At 38.0% G+C, this 17,687-nt stretch overlaps 1 protein-coding gene across 2 annotated transcripts in view; it reads left to right on the top strand.

Annotated features, from left to right (window-relative positions):
- Window positions 1-17,687, top strand: part of RIC1 (RIC1 homolog, RAB6A GEF complex partner 1) — a 142,913-nt gene that overhangs the window by 21,426 nt on the left and 103,800 nt on the right. The gene's annotated exons all lie outside the window — the stretch shown is intronic.

Below are 17,687 nucleotides of genomic sequence, written 5' to 3'. Positions count from 1 at the left end.
AAATGTCTGTTTCAGTCCCTGTTTTTAATTCACTTGTATATATCCAAAGTGAAATTGCTGGATCATGTGGTAATTCTGTTTGATTTTTTGAGAAATTGCTGGAGTTTTGTTTTCATACTGTTTTTTCACAGTGGCTGCACCATTCCCACCAGCAATACACAAGGGTTTAGATTTTCCCACATCTTTGCCAAAACTTTTTTTCCTGTTTTTTTTTTTTTTTTTTTATGATGGCTATCCTGATGAGTACAAAGTGGTATCTCATTGTGGTTTTGATTTGTATCTCCCAGGCTTCCTTGGTGACTCAGTGGTAAAGAATCGGCCTGCAGTGCAGGAGACGCTGGAGATGTGGGTTCAATCCCTGGGTCGGGAAGATCCTTTAAAGTAGGAAATGGCATCCCATCCCAGTATTGTTGCCTGGAAAATCCCACAGACAGAGGAGCCTGGAGGGCTATAGTCTACGGGGTCACAAAGAGTTGGACATGACTGAGCTCACATGCATACACATAACATCACTTGTCATGTGTATGCTCATTAATATCTGACTCTGTGGCCCTATGGAGTGTAGCCCACCAGGCTCCTTTGTCCATAGGATTATCCTGGCAAGATTACTGGAGAGGGTTGCCATTTCCTCCTCCATGGGATCTTCCAGACCAAGGGATCAAACCTGAGTCTCTTGCAGTTCCTTCATTGGAAGGTGAATTGTTTACCAGTGAGCCACCTGGATTAAATACCTTTTAATGTGTTTGTTGGTTGCTTCTGTATCTTCTTTGGAGAAACGTCTCTTCAAATTCTTAGCCCATTTTAAAATCAGGTGATTTTGTTGTTGAGTTCTTGGCATTCTGTATTCACAGTTAGCCCTTGAACAACGTGGGTCTGGCCTGACCCAAACATGTGAATGTTTTTCATTAGTAAAATACTATAGTACTACATTATCAATGGTTGGTTGAATTCTCAGATGTGGAACTGCAGTGATGAAAGCCCCACTGTTAAGTTATACTGAGGTTTTTGACAGAGGGTCAGTTCCTGCATTGCAAGGGTCAACTGTATTCTGAATATCAATTCCTTATATATATGATTTGCAAACATTTTCTTCCATTATATGGGTTGCCATTGTACTCTGTTGATAGTGTCCTTTGATGTCCAAAAGCTTTTAATATTGATGAAGTCCAGCTTAACTGTTTTTTCCTTTTGTTGCCTGTGCCTTTGGTGTCATATGCAAGAAATGATTGCCAAATCCAAAGTCATGAAGTTTTTGTCCTGTGTTTTTCTTTTAAGACTTTAATAGTTTTAGCTTATATTTAGATTTGTGATCCATTTTGAGTTGATTTTTGTATATAGTGTAAGATAAGGATCAAATTTTATTTTTTTCCTTGTGGATATTCAGTTTTCCTGGTGCAATTTGTAAAACACTACTCTTTTCCCCCATTGAATGGTTTTGGCACTTGTTGAAAATCCTTTAGCCACATATATGATGTATTACTATTAATCTTGGGCTCTCTGTTGTATTTCATTGTTGTGTATGTCAGTCTTTATGTCAGTGTGGTACTATTTTGATTACCATAGCTTTGTATTAAGTTTTGAAATCAAAGTGTGAGACCGCCAACCTTCTTCTATTTTATGCTTGTTTTAGCTATTGAAGTCCCTTGAGATTCCATGTTTTAGGATGAATTTTCACAATATCTGCAAAAAAACAAAAAACTGGTGTTGTAATTTTGATAGGGCTTACTTTGAATCTGTAAATTGCTTTGGTGGTATTGACATCTTAACATTGTTTTTTAACCTGTGAACATGAGATGTCTTGCCATTTACATGCATCTTCTTTATTTCAGGAATATTTTGTAGTTTTTAGCATACAAGTCTTTCACTTCCTTGGGTAAGCGTAATTCTGAATATTTTATTGTTTTCAATACTACTATAAATGTAGTGATTTTTAAAAATTTTATTTGTACATGTTCCTTATCACACAGAAATTCAACTGATTTTTGTGTGCTAATACTGCAGCTGTGCTGAACTGTTAATCACTTCTAACAGTTTTGTGTGAAATCTATAGGGTATTCTACATAGAAGATCATATTTTCAGAGAAGAGAGATAATTCTACTTCACTTCCAGTTGGGTGCTTTTTATTTTTTTACTGATTTCACTGGGCAGGATTTCCAGTAATGTTTTGAATGGAATTAGTGAAAGTGAGCACCCTTGCTTTGTTCCTGATCTTAGAGAAAAGCTTTTCAGTTTTTTAACCTGCTTATTTAACTTATATGCAGAGTACATCATGACAAATGCTGGGCTGGTTGAAGCACAAGCTGAAATGAAGATTGCTGGGAGAAATACCAATAACCTCAGATACACAGATGATACCACCGTTATGGGAGAAAGTGAAGAAGAACTAAAGAGCCTCTTGATGAAAGTGAAAGAGGAGAGTGAAAAAGTTCGCTTAAAACTCAGCATTCAGAAAACTAAGATCATGGCATCTGGTCCCATCACTTCATGTGAAATAGGTGGGGAAACAAAGGAAACAGTGAGAGTCTTTATTTTGGGGGGCTCCAAAATCATTGCAGATGGTGACTGCAGCCATGAAACTAAAAGACATTTGCTCCTTGGAAGAAAAGCTATGACCAACCTAGACAGCATATTAAAAAGCAGAGACGTTACTTTACTGACAAAGGTCCATTTAGTCAAAGCTGTGGTTTTTCCAGTAGTCTTGTATGGATATGAGAGTTGGACTATAAAGAAAGCTAAGCACAGAAGACTTGATGCTTTTGAACTGTGATGTTGGAGAAGACTCTTGAATGTCGCTTGGACTGCAAGGAGATCCAACCAGTCCACCTGATGCAAAGAACCAACGCATTGGAAAAGACCCTGCTGCTGGGAAAGATTGAAGGCAGGAGGAGACGGGGATGACAGAGGATGAGATGGTTGGATGGCATCACCGACTCAGTGGTCATGAGTTTGAGTAGGCTACGGGAGTTGGTGACAGACAGGGAAGCCTGGCGTGCTGCAGTCCATGGGGTCACAAAGAGTCGGACATGACTGAGCAACTGAACTGAAGACTTGTTTTGTGGCCTAACTTATAGTCTGTCTTAGAGGATATTATATGTGCATTTGGCAAAAATGTGTATTCTTCTGTTGTATGGAGTTATCTGTGAAAATGTTTTAAGTGAAATTAATTAGTCTGTGCTGCTGCTAAGTTGCTTCAGTCGTGTTTGACTCTGTGCGAGCCCATAGACAGCAGCCCACCAGGCTCCGCCGTCCCTGGGATTCTCCAGGCAAAAACACTGGAGTGGGTTGCCATTTCCTTCTCCAATGCATGAAAGTGAAAAGTGAAAGTGAAGTCGCTCAGCTGTGTCCGACTCTTCGTGACCCCATGGACTGAAGCCTACCAGGATCCTCTACCCATGGGATTTTTCAGGCAAGAGTACTGGAATGGGTTGCCATTGCCTTCTCTGTAATTAGTCTATAGCGTTATTCAAGTTGCCTCTTACTGAGTTTTTGTCTGGTTGTTATGTTCTCAGGTGTTTTTTATGAGGTGTTATTGTCATGTATGAAAGAGATGGGAATACCACACCACCTGACCTGCCTCTTGAGAAATCTGTATGCAGGTCAGGAAGCAACAGTTAGAACTGGACATGGAACAACAGAGTGGTTCCAAATAGGGAAAGGAGTACGACAAGGCTGTATACCGTCACCCTGCTTCTTTAACTTATATGCAGAGTACATCATGAGAAACACTGGGCTGGATGAATTGCAAGCTGGAATCCAGATTGCCAGGAGAAATATCAATAACCTCAAATATGCAGATGACACTACCCTTATGGTAGAAAGCAAAGAAGAACTAAAGAGCCTCTTGATGAAAATGAAAGAGGAGAGTGAAAAAGCTGGCTTAAAGCTCAACATTCAGAAAACGAAGATCATGGCATCCAATCCCATCACTTCATGGCAGATAGATGGGGAAACAATGGAAATAGTGATAGACTTTATTTTCCTGGGCTCCAGAATCATTGCAGATGGTGATTGCAGCCATGAAATTAAAAGACGCTTACTCCTTGGAAGGAAAGTTATGACCAGCCTAGACAAAAAGCATATTAAAAAGCAGAGACATTACTTTGTCCACAAAGGTCCATCTAGTCAAGGCTATGGTTTTTCCAGTAGTTATATATGGATGTGAGAGTTGGACTATAAAGAAAGCTGAGCGCTGAAGAATTGATGCTTTTGAACTGTGGTGTTGGAGAAGACTCTTGAGAGTCCCTTGGACTGCAAGATCCTCATCCTAAAGGAGATCAGTCCTGAGTATCCATTGGAAGGACTGATGATGTAGCTGAAACTCCAATACTTTGGCCACCTGATGTGAAGAACTGACTCATTTGAAAAGACCCTGATGCTGGGAAAGATTGAAGGCGGGAGGAGAAGGGGACGACAGAGGATGAGATGGTTGATTGACGTCACTGACTCAGTGGACATGAGTTTGGGTAAACTCCAGGAGTTGGTGATAGACAGGGAGGCCTGTCATGCTGCAGTCCATGGGGTCGTAGAGAGTCGGACACGACAGAGTGACTGAAGTGAACTGAACTGATCTAATGTCTACATGTTACGAACCCCATAATAGAATAGTATAGTTTATTTTAAAAATTATTATTTTATAGAGTGATATATTTTAGAGAAATTAGGAGGAGGAAAGATAAAAATACATTTATTCAGTCTTTTGCACTTATCCATTTACCATTTCCTGTTGTCTATGTTTCTTCTTTTGATTTGAGTTACCATCTTTGTCCCTAGTTTCCCCAATCATCCCCCACTCCCAGCTCAGTGATTTGCTTTGAAGACTCACAGTACACAGCATATAGCCATACTCATAACTGTGATTTATTACAACAAAAGTATACAAAGCAAATTTGCCAAAGGGAAAAGGTTTAGTGAGCAAGATCTGGAGGAACTAGCTGTAAGCTTCCAGTAGTCCTCTTTCAGTGTAGTTACGTAGGTTGTGCTTATTTTCTCCAGTGTCATTTTGTGATAGCATTTGCGTAGTGTTAAAGACCAAGGAAGTGCATTATCGACCTAGTTCCCAAGGTTTTTATTGGGGGCTTTTTGCCCAGTGCATACCAAATTTCACATTCTCTGAAAGAAAACAGGTTTGTGTAAATAGTTTAGTCACAGCCAGCCACTCTGATCAGTTAAGGAATGGTGGGAACCCTCCCAAAATCCAGGTTGCCATCTGCCAACTCAGGACGAACATCCTATGTTGGCTTTTTTTGTTTTTTTTCAGGTACAGCAGTCTTAGACATTTTAGGTTAACTATTTTTTGCATACCGTTTGATGACATTTCCTTTTTTTTTTCTGAGGGATTTCTTTTAGTATTTCTCATAAAAGGCGGCAGGCTTGCTAAGAACAAATTATTTTTATCTATTTTTAATCTGGGATGACTTTCCTTTGCCTACAGCTTCAAAGGATAATTTTGCTGGATATAGTATTCATAGCTGACAGTTTTTCTGTTTTCAGCATTTAAATATGTACTTTCAATGCCATCTGGTCTCCATTACTTCTGACAAGAACTCAGCCATTAATTGTATTTTTGTTCTTTTGTGTGTGGTTACCTGCTATACACATGTTCTTTTAACATCTTGTTGTTGACTGTAAGTAGTTTATGATGTATGTATACAAGTGTTTATTCCACTGGGGTTCTGTCAAGCATTCCAAATCTGGGGTTTACTGTTTATCACCAGACTTGGGACATTAACAGTCATTATTTATTATTTTTTATCCCTTGTGTCATCTCGTGGAACTTCCCACTATTCATATATTGGTGCACTTGATGTCCTACAGATCTCAGAGGCTTTCTTCAGTTCACTGTTTATTTTCTGTTTTTTAGATGGCTTAGTTTTATTGAACTGTTTTCGTGTTTTTTGATTGTTTGCCATCTCAAATCTGCTGCTGAGTCTGTATAATGAAGTTTTCATTTCAGTTATTGTACTTTTAAACTGAAATTTCTAGAGTGGGTTCTGTGTTATTGATTTTACTCTTTTGAGATTCCCAGCTTGTTTGGGTGTCATCATATTTTCTTTTCATTATGTAAACATACGTTACTTTATTCCTTTGATATATTATGACTGGTTTATTTGCCTGGTGTTTTGGGTCCACTCACAGTAGTTTTTTTTTCCTTCTGTCTGGCTCACTGATTGTACATCTTCTGATTTTTCTGTTGATAATTGGCCGTTTTGATTAATTTATTATAATAACTCTAAAGTCTTTTTTTTTCCCGAGAGTCATTGTTGCCGATTTTTTGTTTTAGTATTATGTTTTTTTTAAGTTAATTGGATGGATTTAATCTGCAAAATTTATGTCCACTGCAACTGCAGCAACTGACTAACATCTCTGGTTATTTTTCTTATTTTCATTTTTACCATGGCTTTCTAGGAGCTGCCTCCATGTCTACATAGTGAGTGTTTAGATGTTCAAACATCTTGAGCCAGTAAAGCTGAGTTGATTATTGGTTGATATATGAATTAGGGAGTGTAGGCAAAGTTTAGGATGTTTTTATGTCTGACTCAGCTTGTACTTCCTGTCTGGCCCTTTGGGAACTTCTTTGCAAACAGCCTCTTAGTGAGTCTGTGTTGTGTGGGGAGCTTATTAGCCTGTTGGTACTCTTCATCTGTGCATGTACACAGCCTCGCTGACGGACAGGGATGAACGGGGAGCTTGGATGCTTAAGAGTTTTTCCTCTTGCTAAGCTCTGCCTCCCATTGAGCCAAGGATCTGTGGCAATCTTATCAGTTCCCTCTTTGACTCCCTGGTTTCCAGGATTTTCCTGTTAAATTTCTGGCTGGTTGTGGGATGTGCTACTTGCCCGAAGCAAGTCTGCAAACTCTAGCTTATCGGCACTGGCAGCTTTTTCTGTTTATTTTCTAAGAACTTACCGCTTTTATCAACAGTGCTAAAGGGTATATTGCACCCTGCTCCATATCAGGGCAGCCTATCTTTAGCAACAAAGCTGGTTTTTCACTAGCAGCCCCACCCTGGTGGCGCTACTGCCTACCAAGCTTCCTTGAGGGGATGGGACCAGTCCTGGCAAAAACATCATTTATTGCCACTGTTCTTACCTGAGATTCAGCAGTTTTTCATGCATAAAGTGTTCTTAATTTGTGTATGCCATCAGTTACTTTGCAAATACAGTAAGCTGACCCTTGAATAACAGAGGTTAGGGGCCCTGACCTTCTCTGTAGTTGTAAATCTGCATATAACTTTATTGGTTAGTGATTGACAATCCAAATTAATTTTTGAAATGTTTCTATTCTAGAATACTTGTGAATTGAAAGAATATCGCACAGGATAAAGAACAGTAACATGGTAGGAGAGAAACAGCCTGATTTTAAGAGCTTGGAAGTGGGAATCAGGGATTTCTGAAATGTTACTCACTGTGTATAGAAAAGAAAGAAAATAGTTTATTGGCTGTCTTCTTCCTGTGCAGGAATGTGAGCGTCTTAGTTAGATGCCAGGAGCATTGAGGTTGAGATTGGGTCATCAGTCACAGTGCTGCCCTTAAGGAAAGTTGCACTTTGAAATTTGAGGAATGTTTGAAGCATGAAGTTAATTACTCATCACTACTGACATGATATCAGTAGAAGTAGCATATTACTGATAAAAGTGCCCTGTGTATACCCTAATGGAATGTCAGTAACCAGAAAAACCTTTTTTTGAAAATCATGTAAAACACATTGGTAATCTCTGTTTTTGTAAATAGCATTAAATATACTTAAATGGTGGCCTGTTTACTTACTTTTGGACTTTTTTTTGATGCGCAGTGAAGTGTTGATCTTAAGTGGAATTTGACCGGTGTATATACTAATATAATGATTATTCCAGTCAGGATTCAGAATATTTTCATCACTCCAGAAAGTTCCCTGTGCCCACTTCTAGTCAGTCTGGTTCTTTTCCCCATTCAGGTATCTGGTGGTCGAAGCACTGTATTGCCAGAAAGTTGGGACTGATCTTGTCTTTGTTGACTGCGGCGTGTGAGGTCGCTTTAATCATGTCTGATTCTGTGACCCTTATGCACTGTAGCCCACCAGGTTCCTCTGTCCATGGGATTCTCCAGGCAAGAATACTGGAGTGAGTTGCCATGCCCTCCTCCAGGTGTCTTTGTTGATTAAGCTAAGCTGTTATTGGTGTCTTAAGTAGGCGTTTCAAATAAACTATTTCAAGGTAGCACTTGGGAGTTTTGTTCTGTAGTATGTTTAATAATGTAATCGTGAGACATTAAAATAATGAAACAGCAACAGATAACCTGGTGCAGTCCATGGGGTTGCAAAGAGTTGCCCGTGACTGAGCGACTAACACACACACACACACACACACAGTACTTATTGAGTACTAAACATTCTGCCAAGTGCCGTATTATTTATTCAATTTTTGCAGAACCTACCAATGAGGTAGGTTCTATTGTTGGATTTATTGTAAAGATATAGAAACTGAAGCATAGGAGAAACTAGTTTGTTTAAGCTCACAAAGCTATTAAAATGGCAGAGCAGATATTTGAACCTTGTGTTCAGACTTCAGAGCCTATATTCTTAACCACTATATTATGTTCCCTGTTAGTATATGTGGGCTGAGTAGACCTTTTTGAGCTGATGAAGCAATCTAATCACCATTTAAAGTGAGTTTTCCTATAGGACCCCAATTATCAATTTAAGACAGATACTGGAACATTACTTCTTTGAAAGTTGGAGTTCCCAGTTAAAAAAATAGACAATGGATTTGGATAGATGTTTCACCAAAATGATGTAATATAGCCAATAAGCACATGAAAAGAGGCTCAAAATGATTTATTCATTAGGGAAATGGTAAATAAACTACAAGATACTACCATACTCACTGGAACGGATACTATTAAAAAGAGCAAGCGTTGGCAAGGAGGTGGAAAAATTAGAACTCTCATGGGCTGCTGGTGTGAATGTGAAATAGTGCAGTCACTGTGGAAGACAGTTTGACAGTTCCTCAAAAAGTTAACACAGTTATCATATGACCTAGCAATTCCATTCCTATGTATATAGCCGAAATAATTGGTAGCAGGTGTTCAGTCAGGAATTTGTGGATGAACATTGATAGCAGCGCTTTTCACAGTAGCCAGAAGGTGGAAACAGCCCACATATCCATCAATAGATGAATGGATAAACACAATATGGTATATAGATACAAGGGAATATTATTCAGTCATATAACAATACTGTATTGATACATGCTACAACATGGGGGAATTTTAAAAGATTATGTTAAATGAAACAGACCAGATATGAAAGGCCACAAATCATATGATTCTGTTTATATGAAATCTCCAGAATAGTCACATCCATAGGTCAGAAAGTAGATTATTGGTTGCTAGGAGCTGGGGGGTAGGGAGGGATTGAAGAATGACTATTAGTAGATACAGAGCATCTTATTGAAGTGATTGAAAATACTCTGGAATTATATAGATGATTGCACAACTCTGAATATACAGAAACCTGGTAAACTAGACACTAAAAGTAAAAAATAGACTAAAAGCTGATAATATTTAGTTTATCAGACATAATATACATTTATAACTACTTGAAAAGTAGATTAGAATTTCCTGAAGGCTGGTATAATGAGCTCTTTATACTGTGTGATAATCTAGAGGAAAGATGAGTTGTTTAATCAAATAGATTTAGAAAGTATACATACTGTATCTATTGAAGATTGATAGTGTACATCAGCCCACTAAAGATTTGCTAAAGGTCTATGGTAAAGACACATGTTCAGCTTCAACACAGGATTTTTACAGCTGAATGGATCTCTAGTCCTTTAAATAATCACTAGTTTCTACAGAACCTACTTAGGTATATCCAGCATGGAAACTGCTGGTCACGTTATTAAAATTCTTAGTTTATTAAGAATTAAGTAAAATAAATTCCTTAAACTGGCCACATTTCAAGTGCTCAGTAGTCATGTGTTACTAGTATGTATTATATTGGACAGTGCATTTCTCGTCTTGCTGAAAGCTTGATTGGAAAGTGTTAGTATAGGTAATACAATAAGACATACAGTCATAGGATGTTTTAATTTACTCTTAGCATTCTACTTTTCAGTTATTATGGAGCATTACAAAGAGAGAATATGATAGATTGAATCATGTCTCCCACCAAAAAATAAGTTGATTTCCTAACCCACAGTACCAGAAAAAGAATTTTTTTTTTAGTAGAGTCAATAGTTAATTGGGGGGGCCTTTAAACGTGTTGATTTCTGCTATTGACAAAGTCAGAGTGGTACTTATTAATATTTATAACATTTCTTACTACATTTATGCAAAATGAAAAGAAGAAGAGAGGTGAGACTGAAAACTGCTGCTTGTCTGCTTTACATAAAAACTTGGTGGTTTCATAAGCCCATGTTATTGTACATTATTCTTTTGTTTCAGTATGGATCCAAAAAGAGTAAAAAAAAACCATCAGGTTTAGTATGCTTTCTGACTTCCAAATTACAGAATTATTCATTTTGAGAACTGAAAAATTTACAAAATATTTAAACATTAAAATAGAAATTAAAAATTAGCAAATACTAAAATAAAACATAGCTATGATTTTAATTTAGTGATTAAATGTCACTCCGATTGACTCATCTTTATTAATCCAATAGGCAAATTATTGTCATTGCTGATTATAGCAATAGAAACCTTTTTGTTTTCAAAGCCCTCTTATTGAATTGGTTAATGTCTTCTTTGTAATCAATATTAAATAATTTTTCAGATAGGTCAAAGATCCATAAATCATCAAAAATGTAGAATTTATGCTAACTTGTATCTTAGATGTATTCATTTTAGTTGCGAAACAAATTACAATCAGTTTTTGTTGTTTTTGTCTTTCTGTCCCTCCTACCTTTTGCCATAGTTCATGTTTCTCTTTAGGCTTTTGCAGTAGATTCTGAGTAGGCCTAAGTATTTTTTCCCTTTAATTAGTTCTTCAAAAGACCATATAAGATAACTTGTTTTTAACTTTCAAATGATATTTTTTAGTATATAATTGACATATGTATAAATTGTACATATTTGTAGTTTAAATTTGTTTTTTTGACATGTATATACCCATGTAACTATCACTGTAATCGTGATAATGAACACATCTTTTATCACTCTGTTTCCTCCTGTCTCTCTTTTTTTTTGTGGTTTATTCATTTATTTTTTTTTACTTTACAATATTATATTGGTTTTGCCATACATCAACATGAATTTCGAAACATGTATAATATCCTCCTGTCTCTTTATAGTTGCTTCCCACTGCTCTTCATCTCTTGACAGTGACTCATCTGCTTACTTCTCTCACTGTAGATTAGTTTGCATTTTCTAAAATTTTATATAAATGAAATCATACATATATTCTTGTTTTTTGGTTGTTGTGTGTCTTTCACTTAGCATAATTGTAAAGAGGAAATTAACATTGGTACAGTAAGTATAAATCTCATTGAAATTTTCCCCAATTTTTTTTATGGATGATTTGTTTCTGTTCTAGACTTGTATTTCACATTGCATGTAGTTGTTATTTCCCCTTAGTCTTCCATTCAGTACAGTTGTTCAGTTTTCCTTGTCTTTTATGATCCTTTGGAAGAATATTGTTCAGTTCATTTATAGCATCAGTCAGCTTGTTTTCTCTTTTTTTTTCCTTCATGAATGAAATGTGCTTATGTATTTTTGGTAGAAATATCATGAAAATGTCCTTCTCAGTATATATCAGAGTTCATGATGTTCATATGTCTTTCTGTTGTTGACCTTTACCTTGATCACTTGTTGTCTGCCAGTTTTCTCTACTGTAAAGTTATTGTAACTTGGAGAAGATAATGTGCATATCCTGTTTTTTCTGAAACTTTTGCATGCTGATTTTAGTGTCCATTGTTGGATCTTGGCTGCAGCTATTATGCTGTTATGTGGTGTTTATCTAATTCTCTGCATCCCTGTTTCCTTTTACATTTATTAATTGGAACACTAATGTAAGAAAGAGCTGTCCTTTTGCTTTCATTTATTCAGTAACTTGTATCAGTATATTTTTGTGTATATATGCTAAAATACAACACTAATTTTATTTAAATTTTTGACTTAAAAAAATTGAATTTTGTTTTTACTCTTAAGAATTTTTCATTTATTTTCGATACAAGTCACTGATGCAGATATGATTTCCTTGTTTTTTTTAAATTTCAGTTTATAGCATGTCTTTATTCTTTTTAGTAGTGTTTTCTAAAGTGTTTTGAAGTATTTAATTTTTATAAGAATCACTTTGTCACTTTTAATAATATTTATTTTGTGAGTCATGATTTTTATATCTTATCTATGAAATCTTTTCCTAATCCAAGACCACAGAAGATTTTCTCCTGTATTTCTGAACGTTGATGGATCAGGTCTTATATATAGGTCTATAATAGGTGAATTAATTGTATTAATGTATATGTATTAATATGTCTTTTCCGTTCAGTTGCTCAGTCATGTCTGACTCTTTGCCACCCCCATGGACTGCAGCACACCAGGCCTCCCTGTCCATCACCAACTCCCGGAGTTTACCCAAACTCATGTCTATTGAGTCAGTGATGCCATCCAACCATCTCATCCTCTGTCCTCCCCTTCCCCTCCTGCCCTCAGTCTTTCCCAGCATCAGGGTCTTTTCATATTAGTCAGCTTTTCACATCAGATGGCCAAAGTATTGGAGTTTCGGCTTCAACATCAGTCCTTCCAATGAACACCCAGGACTAATCTCCTTTAGGATGGACTGGTTGGATCTCCTTGCAGTCCAAGGGACTCTCAAGAGTATTCTCCAACACCACAGTTCAAAAGCATCAATTCTTCGGCGCTCAGCCTTCTTCACAGTCCAACTCTCACATCCATACATGACTACTAGAAAAACCATAGCCTTGGCTAGACGGACCTTTGTTGGCAAAGTAATGTCTCTGCTTTTTAATATGCTGTCTAGGTTGGTCATAACTTTCTTTCCAAGGAGTAAGCGTCTTTTAATTTCATGGCTGCAGTCACCATCAGCAGCCCCCCAAAATAAAGGCAGCCACTGTTTCCACTGTTTCCCCATCTATTTGCCATGAAGTGATGGGACCAGATGCCATGATCTTCGTTTTCTGAATGTTGAGCTTTAAGCCAACTTTTTCACTCTCCTCTTTCACTTTCATCAAGAGGCTCTTTAGTTCTTCTTTACTTTCTGCCATAAGGGTGGTATCATCTGCATATCTGAGATTATTCAATATTTCTCCCAGCAATCTTGATTCCAGCTTGTGCTTCTTCCAGCCCAGTGTTTCTCTTGATGTACTCTGCATGTAAGTTAAATAAGCAGGGTGACAATATACAGTCCTGACGTACTCCTTGTCCAATTTGGAACCTGTGTGTTGTTCCATGTCCAGTTCTAACTGTTGCTTCCTGACTGCATAGAGGTTTCTCAAGAGGCAGGTCAGGTGGTCTGATTTAGGTATAGTTATTTTAATACTTTTGTGTTTTAACTTTTATACTAGGATTGGAAGAAATTTACCTATCACCATTACAGTATTCTGTATTTGTCTACATTTATAGTAGTGAAAACTGTGGTGTTGGAGAAGACTCTTGAGAGTCCCTTGGACTGCAAGGAGATCCAACCAGTCCATCCTAAAGGAGACCAGTCCTGGGTGTTCATTGGAAGGACTGATGCTGAGGTTGAAACTCCAATACTTTGGCCACCTTATGCGAAGAGTTCTCATTGGAAAAGACCCTGATGCTGGGAGAGATTGGGGGCAGGAGGAGAAGGGAATGACAGAGGATGAGATGGATGAATGGCATCACTGACTCGATGCACATGAGTTTGGGTGAACTCTGGGAATTGGTGATGGACCCGGAGGCCTGGCGTGCTGCAATTCATGGGGTCGCAAAGAGTCTGACGCAACTGAACTGACTGAAGTGTTTAGTCACTTAGTCATGTCCGATTCTTTATGATCCCATGGACTGTAGTCTGCTAGGCTCTTCTGTCCATGAAATTCTTCAAGAAAGAATATTGGAGTGGGTAGCCTAAGTCCCCTACATACAAATGAGTTGTGTTCTGAAAGCAAGTTCATAAGTCCAGTTTGTCATAAGTCCACCAAAGTTAGCCTAGGTACGCAACTAACACAATTGGCTGTGTAGTACTGTACTATAATAGGTTTTTTTTTAATTAAAAAAATTAATTGGTGAATAATTGTTTTACAATGCTATGTTAGTTTCTGCTGAACAACAATGTGAATCAACTATAAGTATACATATATTCCCTCCTAGCCCCTCCATTCCACCCCTTTAGGTCATCACAGAGCAGCAAGCTGGGCTCACTGTGTTACACAGAGCTTCCCGCTAGCTATAGAGTTTACACATGGTGGTATATGTCAGTCAGTGCTGCTCTCTGAATTTATCCCACCGCTCCTTCCCCCATTCTCTACTCCTGCCCTGCAAATAGGTTCATTGCTACTCTTCTTCTAGATTCCATAGATATGTGTTAATAGATGATATTTGTTTTTCTCTTTCTGCGTGACTTCATTATAACACGCTTATAGTACTTTTCACACAAGGAATATGTAAAAAACAAAAAATATTTTTAATCTTACAGTACAGTACCTTGAAAAGTACAGTAGTATAGTACAACAGCTGGCATACAGAGGCTGGCGTTGTGTGAACAGGCAAGAAGAGTTATTGATGGGAGGAGGGAGAGAAGGTGGGAGATGAGAGATGGAGGGCAAGCTACAATTTGCCTGATATTGATGGAAGTTTACAACTTGAATGTTCATATGTACTTACTGTACCTGTGCCAGCCAATTTATACTTTCTTATGCTGTTATGTTCCCTGGTGGCTTAGAGGGTAGAGCGTCCGCCTGCAATGTGGGAGACCCAGGTTCAGTCTCTGAGTTGGGAAGATCCCCTGGAGAAGGCAGTGGCACCCCACTCCAGTACTCTTGCTTGGAAAATCCCATGGACGGAGGAGCCTGGTAGGCTGCAGTCCATGGGGTCACTAAGAGTTGGACATGACTGAGCGACTTCACTTTCACTTTTATTCTATTATGTTGCTGTTTAGTGAGTCTTCATTTTAACCTGAAGAGTTGGTGAGTAGGGCTAGTGGTGATGAACTCCCTCAATTTTTGTTTATTTGGGAAAGACTTTAGTTTTCCTTCCTTTTTTAAAGACAGCTTGCCATTATAGTATTCTTGGTTGACAGCTTTTATCTTTTAGCACTTTGAATATATTGTCCCGCTACCTTCTGACCTGCAAAGTTTTTGCTGAGAAATTCATGTGATTCCCTTGTACATTACAAGTTGGCTTTTTCTTCTGCTTTCAAATTTCCATCTTTGGTTTGAATTTTGACAGTTTAATCTTAATTTGTCTCATTGGAGATTTGAGTTCCTTTTCTTTGGGGTTTTTATGGGCTTCTTGGATCTGGGAATCCATTTCCTTCCTCAGATTTGGGAAGCTTTCAGCCATTATTTCTTTGAATAAATTTTCTGGTCATTTTTTCTTCTATGCATACATTGATTGGGCTGCTTGTTGGTGTCTGACAAGTTCCTTAGATGTTTTTTTAACTTTTTTTTTCCTTATGCTTTTGTGTGTGTGTGTGTGTGTGTATTTCTTGTTTTTGTTTTTTAATTTTCATGGTTGTGCCACACGGCGTGTTGGATATTAGTTCCCCAACCAGGAATCAAACCTATGCTCCTTGCATTGGAAGTGCAGTCTTAACTACTGGACTGCCAGAGAAGTCCCATTGCTTTTGTAACTGAATGATTCCTGATCACTTTTCTTAGACCTTTCTGCTTGATAGTTTCCCACTGAACCCCTCTAGTGAAATTTTATTTCAGTTATTTTATTTTTTAGCTCTATAATTTTTGCTTGGCAGGCATATATGTGTGTGTGCATGTGTATACACATATATGGATGTGTATATATTTAATAGTATTTTATGTTGGAATTCTCACTTTGTTTATGCATTATTTTCCTCACTTAAGTGAACACGTTTGTGATGGTTGTTTTGAATTTGTCCAGTAAATGATAAATCTCTAGTTCACTATGGTCTTTTTCTAGACATTTATCCTGTGTCCTTTGGAACATAGTTGCCTGTTTCTTCATCGTCCTTGACTCTCCTTGTTGGTTTCTGTGCATTAGACAAAGCAAGCAACTCTCCAGTCTTAATGGATTGGCCTCATATAGTAGAAGATCCCTACCAGTCAGCCCAGCCAGAGATTCCGATGGCATCTCAAAACTTGAAACCAAGCCATGCCTGTGGGGCAACCCAAGACAGGCGGGTCATGGTGGAGAGGTCTGACAGAGCGTGGTCCACTGGAGAAGGGAATGGCAAGCCACTTCAGTATTCTTGCCTTGAGAACACCATGAACAGTATGAAAAGGCAAAATGATAGGATACTGAAAGAGGAACTCCCCAGGTTATTAGGTGCCCAGTATGCTACTGGAGATCAGTGGAGAAATAACTCCAGAAAGAATGAAGGGATAGAGCCAAAGCAAAAACAATACCCAGCTGTGGATGTGACTGGTGATAGAAGCAAAATCTGATGCAGTAAAGAGCAATATTGCATAGGAACCTGGAATGTCAGGTCTATGAATCAGGGCAAATTGGAAGTGGTCAAACAAGAGATGGCAAGGGTGAACGTCGACATTCTAGGAATCAGGGAACTAAAATGGACTGGAATGGGTGAATTTAACTCAGATGACCATTATATCTACTACTGCGGGCAGGAATCCCTTAGAAGAAATGGAGTAGACATCATGATCAACAAAAGAGTCCGAAATGCAGTACTTGGATGCAATCTCAAAAACGACAGAATGATATCTGTTCATCTCCAAGGCAAACCATTCAATATCACAGTTATCTAAGTCTATGCCCCAACCAGTAATGCTGAAGAAGCTGAAGTTGAACAGTTTTATGAAGACCTGCAAGACCTTTTAGAACTAACACCCAAAAAGATATCCTTTTCATTATAGGGGACTGGAATGCAAAAGTAGGAAGTCAAGAAACACCTGGAGTAACAGGCAAATTTGGCCTTGGAATGCGGAATGAAGCAGGGCAAAGACTAATAGAGTTTTGCCAAGAAAATGCACTGGTCATAGCAAACACCCTCTTCCAACAACACAAGAGAAGACTCTACACATGGGCATCACCAGATGGTCGACTCCGAAATCAGATTGATGATATTCTTTGCAGCCAAAGATGGAGAAGCTCTATACAGTCAATAAAAACAAGACCAGGAGCTGACTGTGGCTCAGATCATATACTCCTTATTACCAAATTCAGACTTAAATGGAAGAAAGTAGGAAAAACCGCTAGACCATTCAGGTATGACCTAAATCAGATCCTGTATGATTATACAGTGGAAGTGAGAAATAGATTTAAGGGCCTAGATCTGATAGATAGAGTGCCTGATGAACTATGGAATGAGGTTCGTGACATTGTATAGGAGACAGGGAACAAGACCATCGCCATGGAAAAGAAATGCAAAAAAGCAAAATGGCTGTCTGGGGAGGCCTTACAAATAGCTGTGAAAAGAAAAGAAGCAAAAAACAAAGGAGAAAAGGAAAGATACAAGCATCTGAATGCAGAGTTCCAAAGAATAGCAAGAAGAGATAAGAAAGCCTTCTTCAGCAATCAGTGCAAAGAAATAGAGGAAAAGAACAGAATGGAAAAGACTAGAGATCTCTTCAAGAA

The sequence above is a fragment of the Capra hircus genome, chromosome 8 (assembly GCF_001704415.2).
Source record: "Capra hircus breed San Clemente chromosome 8, ASM170441v1, whole genome shotgun sequence".
In the NCBI taxonomy this organism is placed as follows: Eukaryota; Metazoa; Chordata; class Mammalia; order Artiodactyla; family Bovidae; genus Capra; species Capra hircus.
This window is presented reverse-complemented; position numbering and strand designations above follow the sequence as displayed.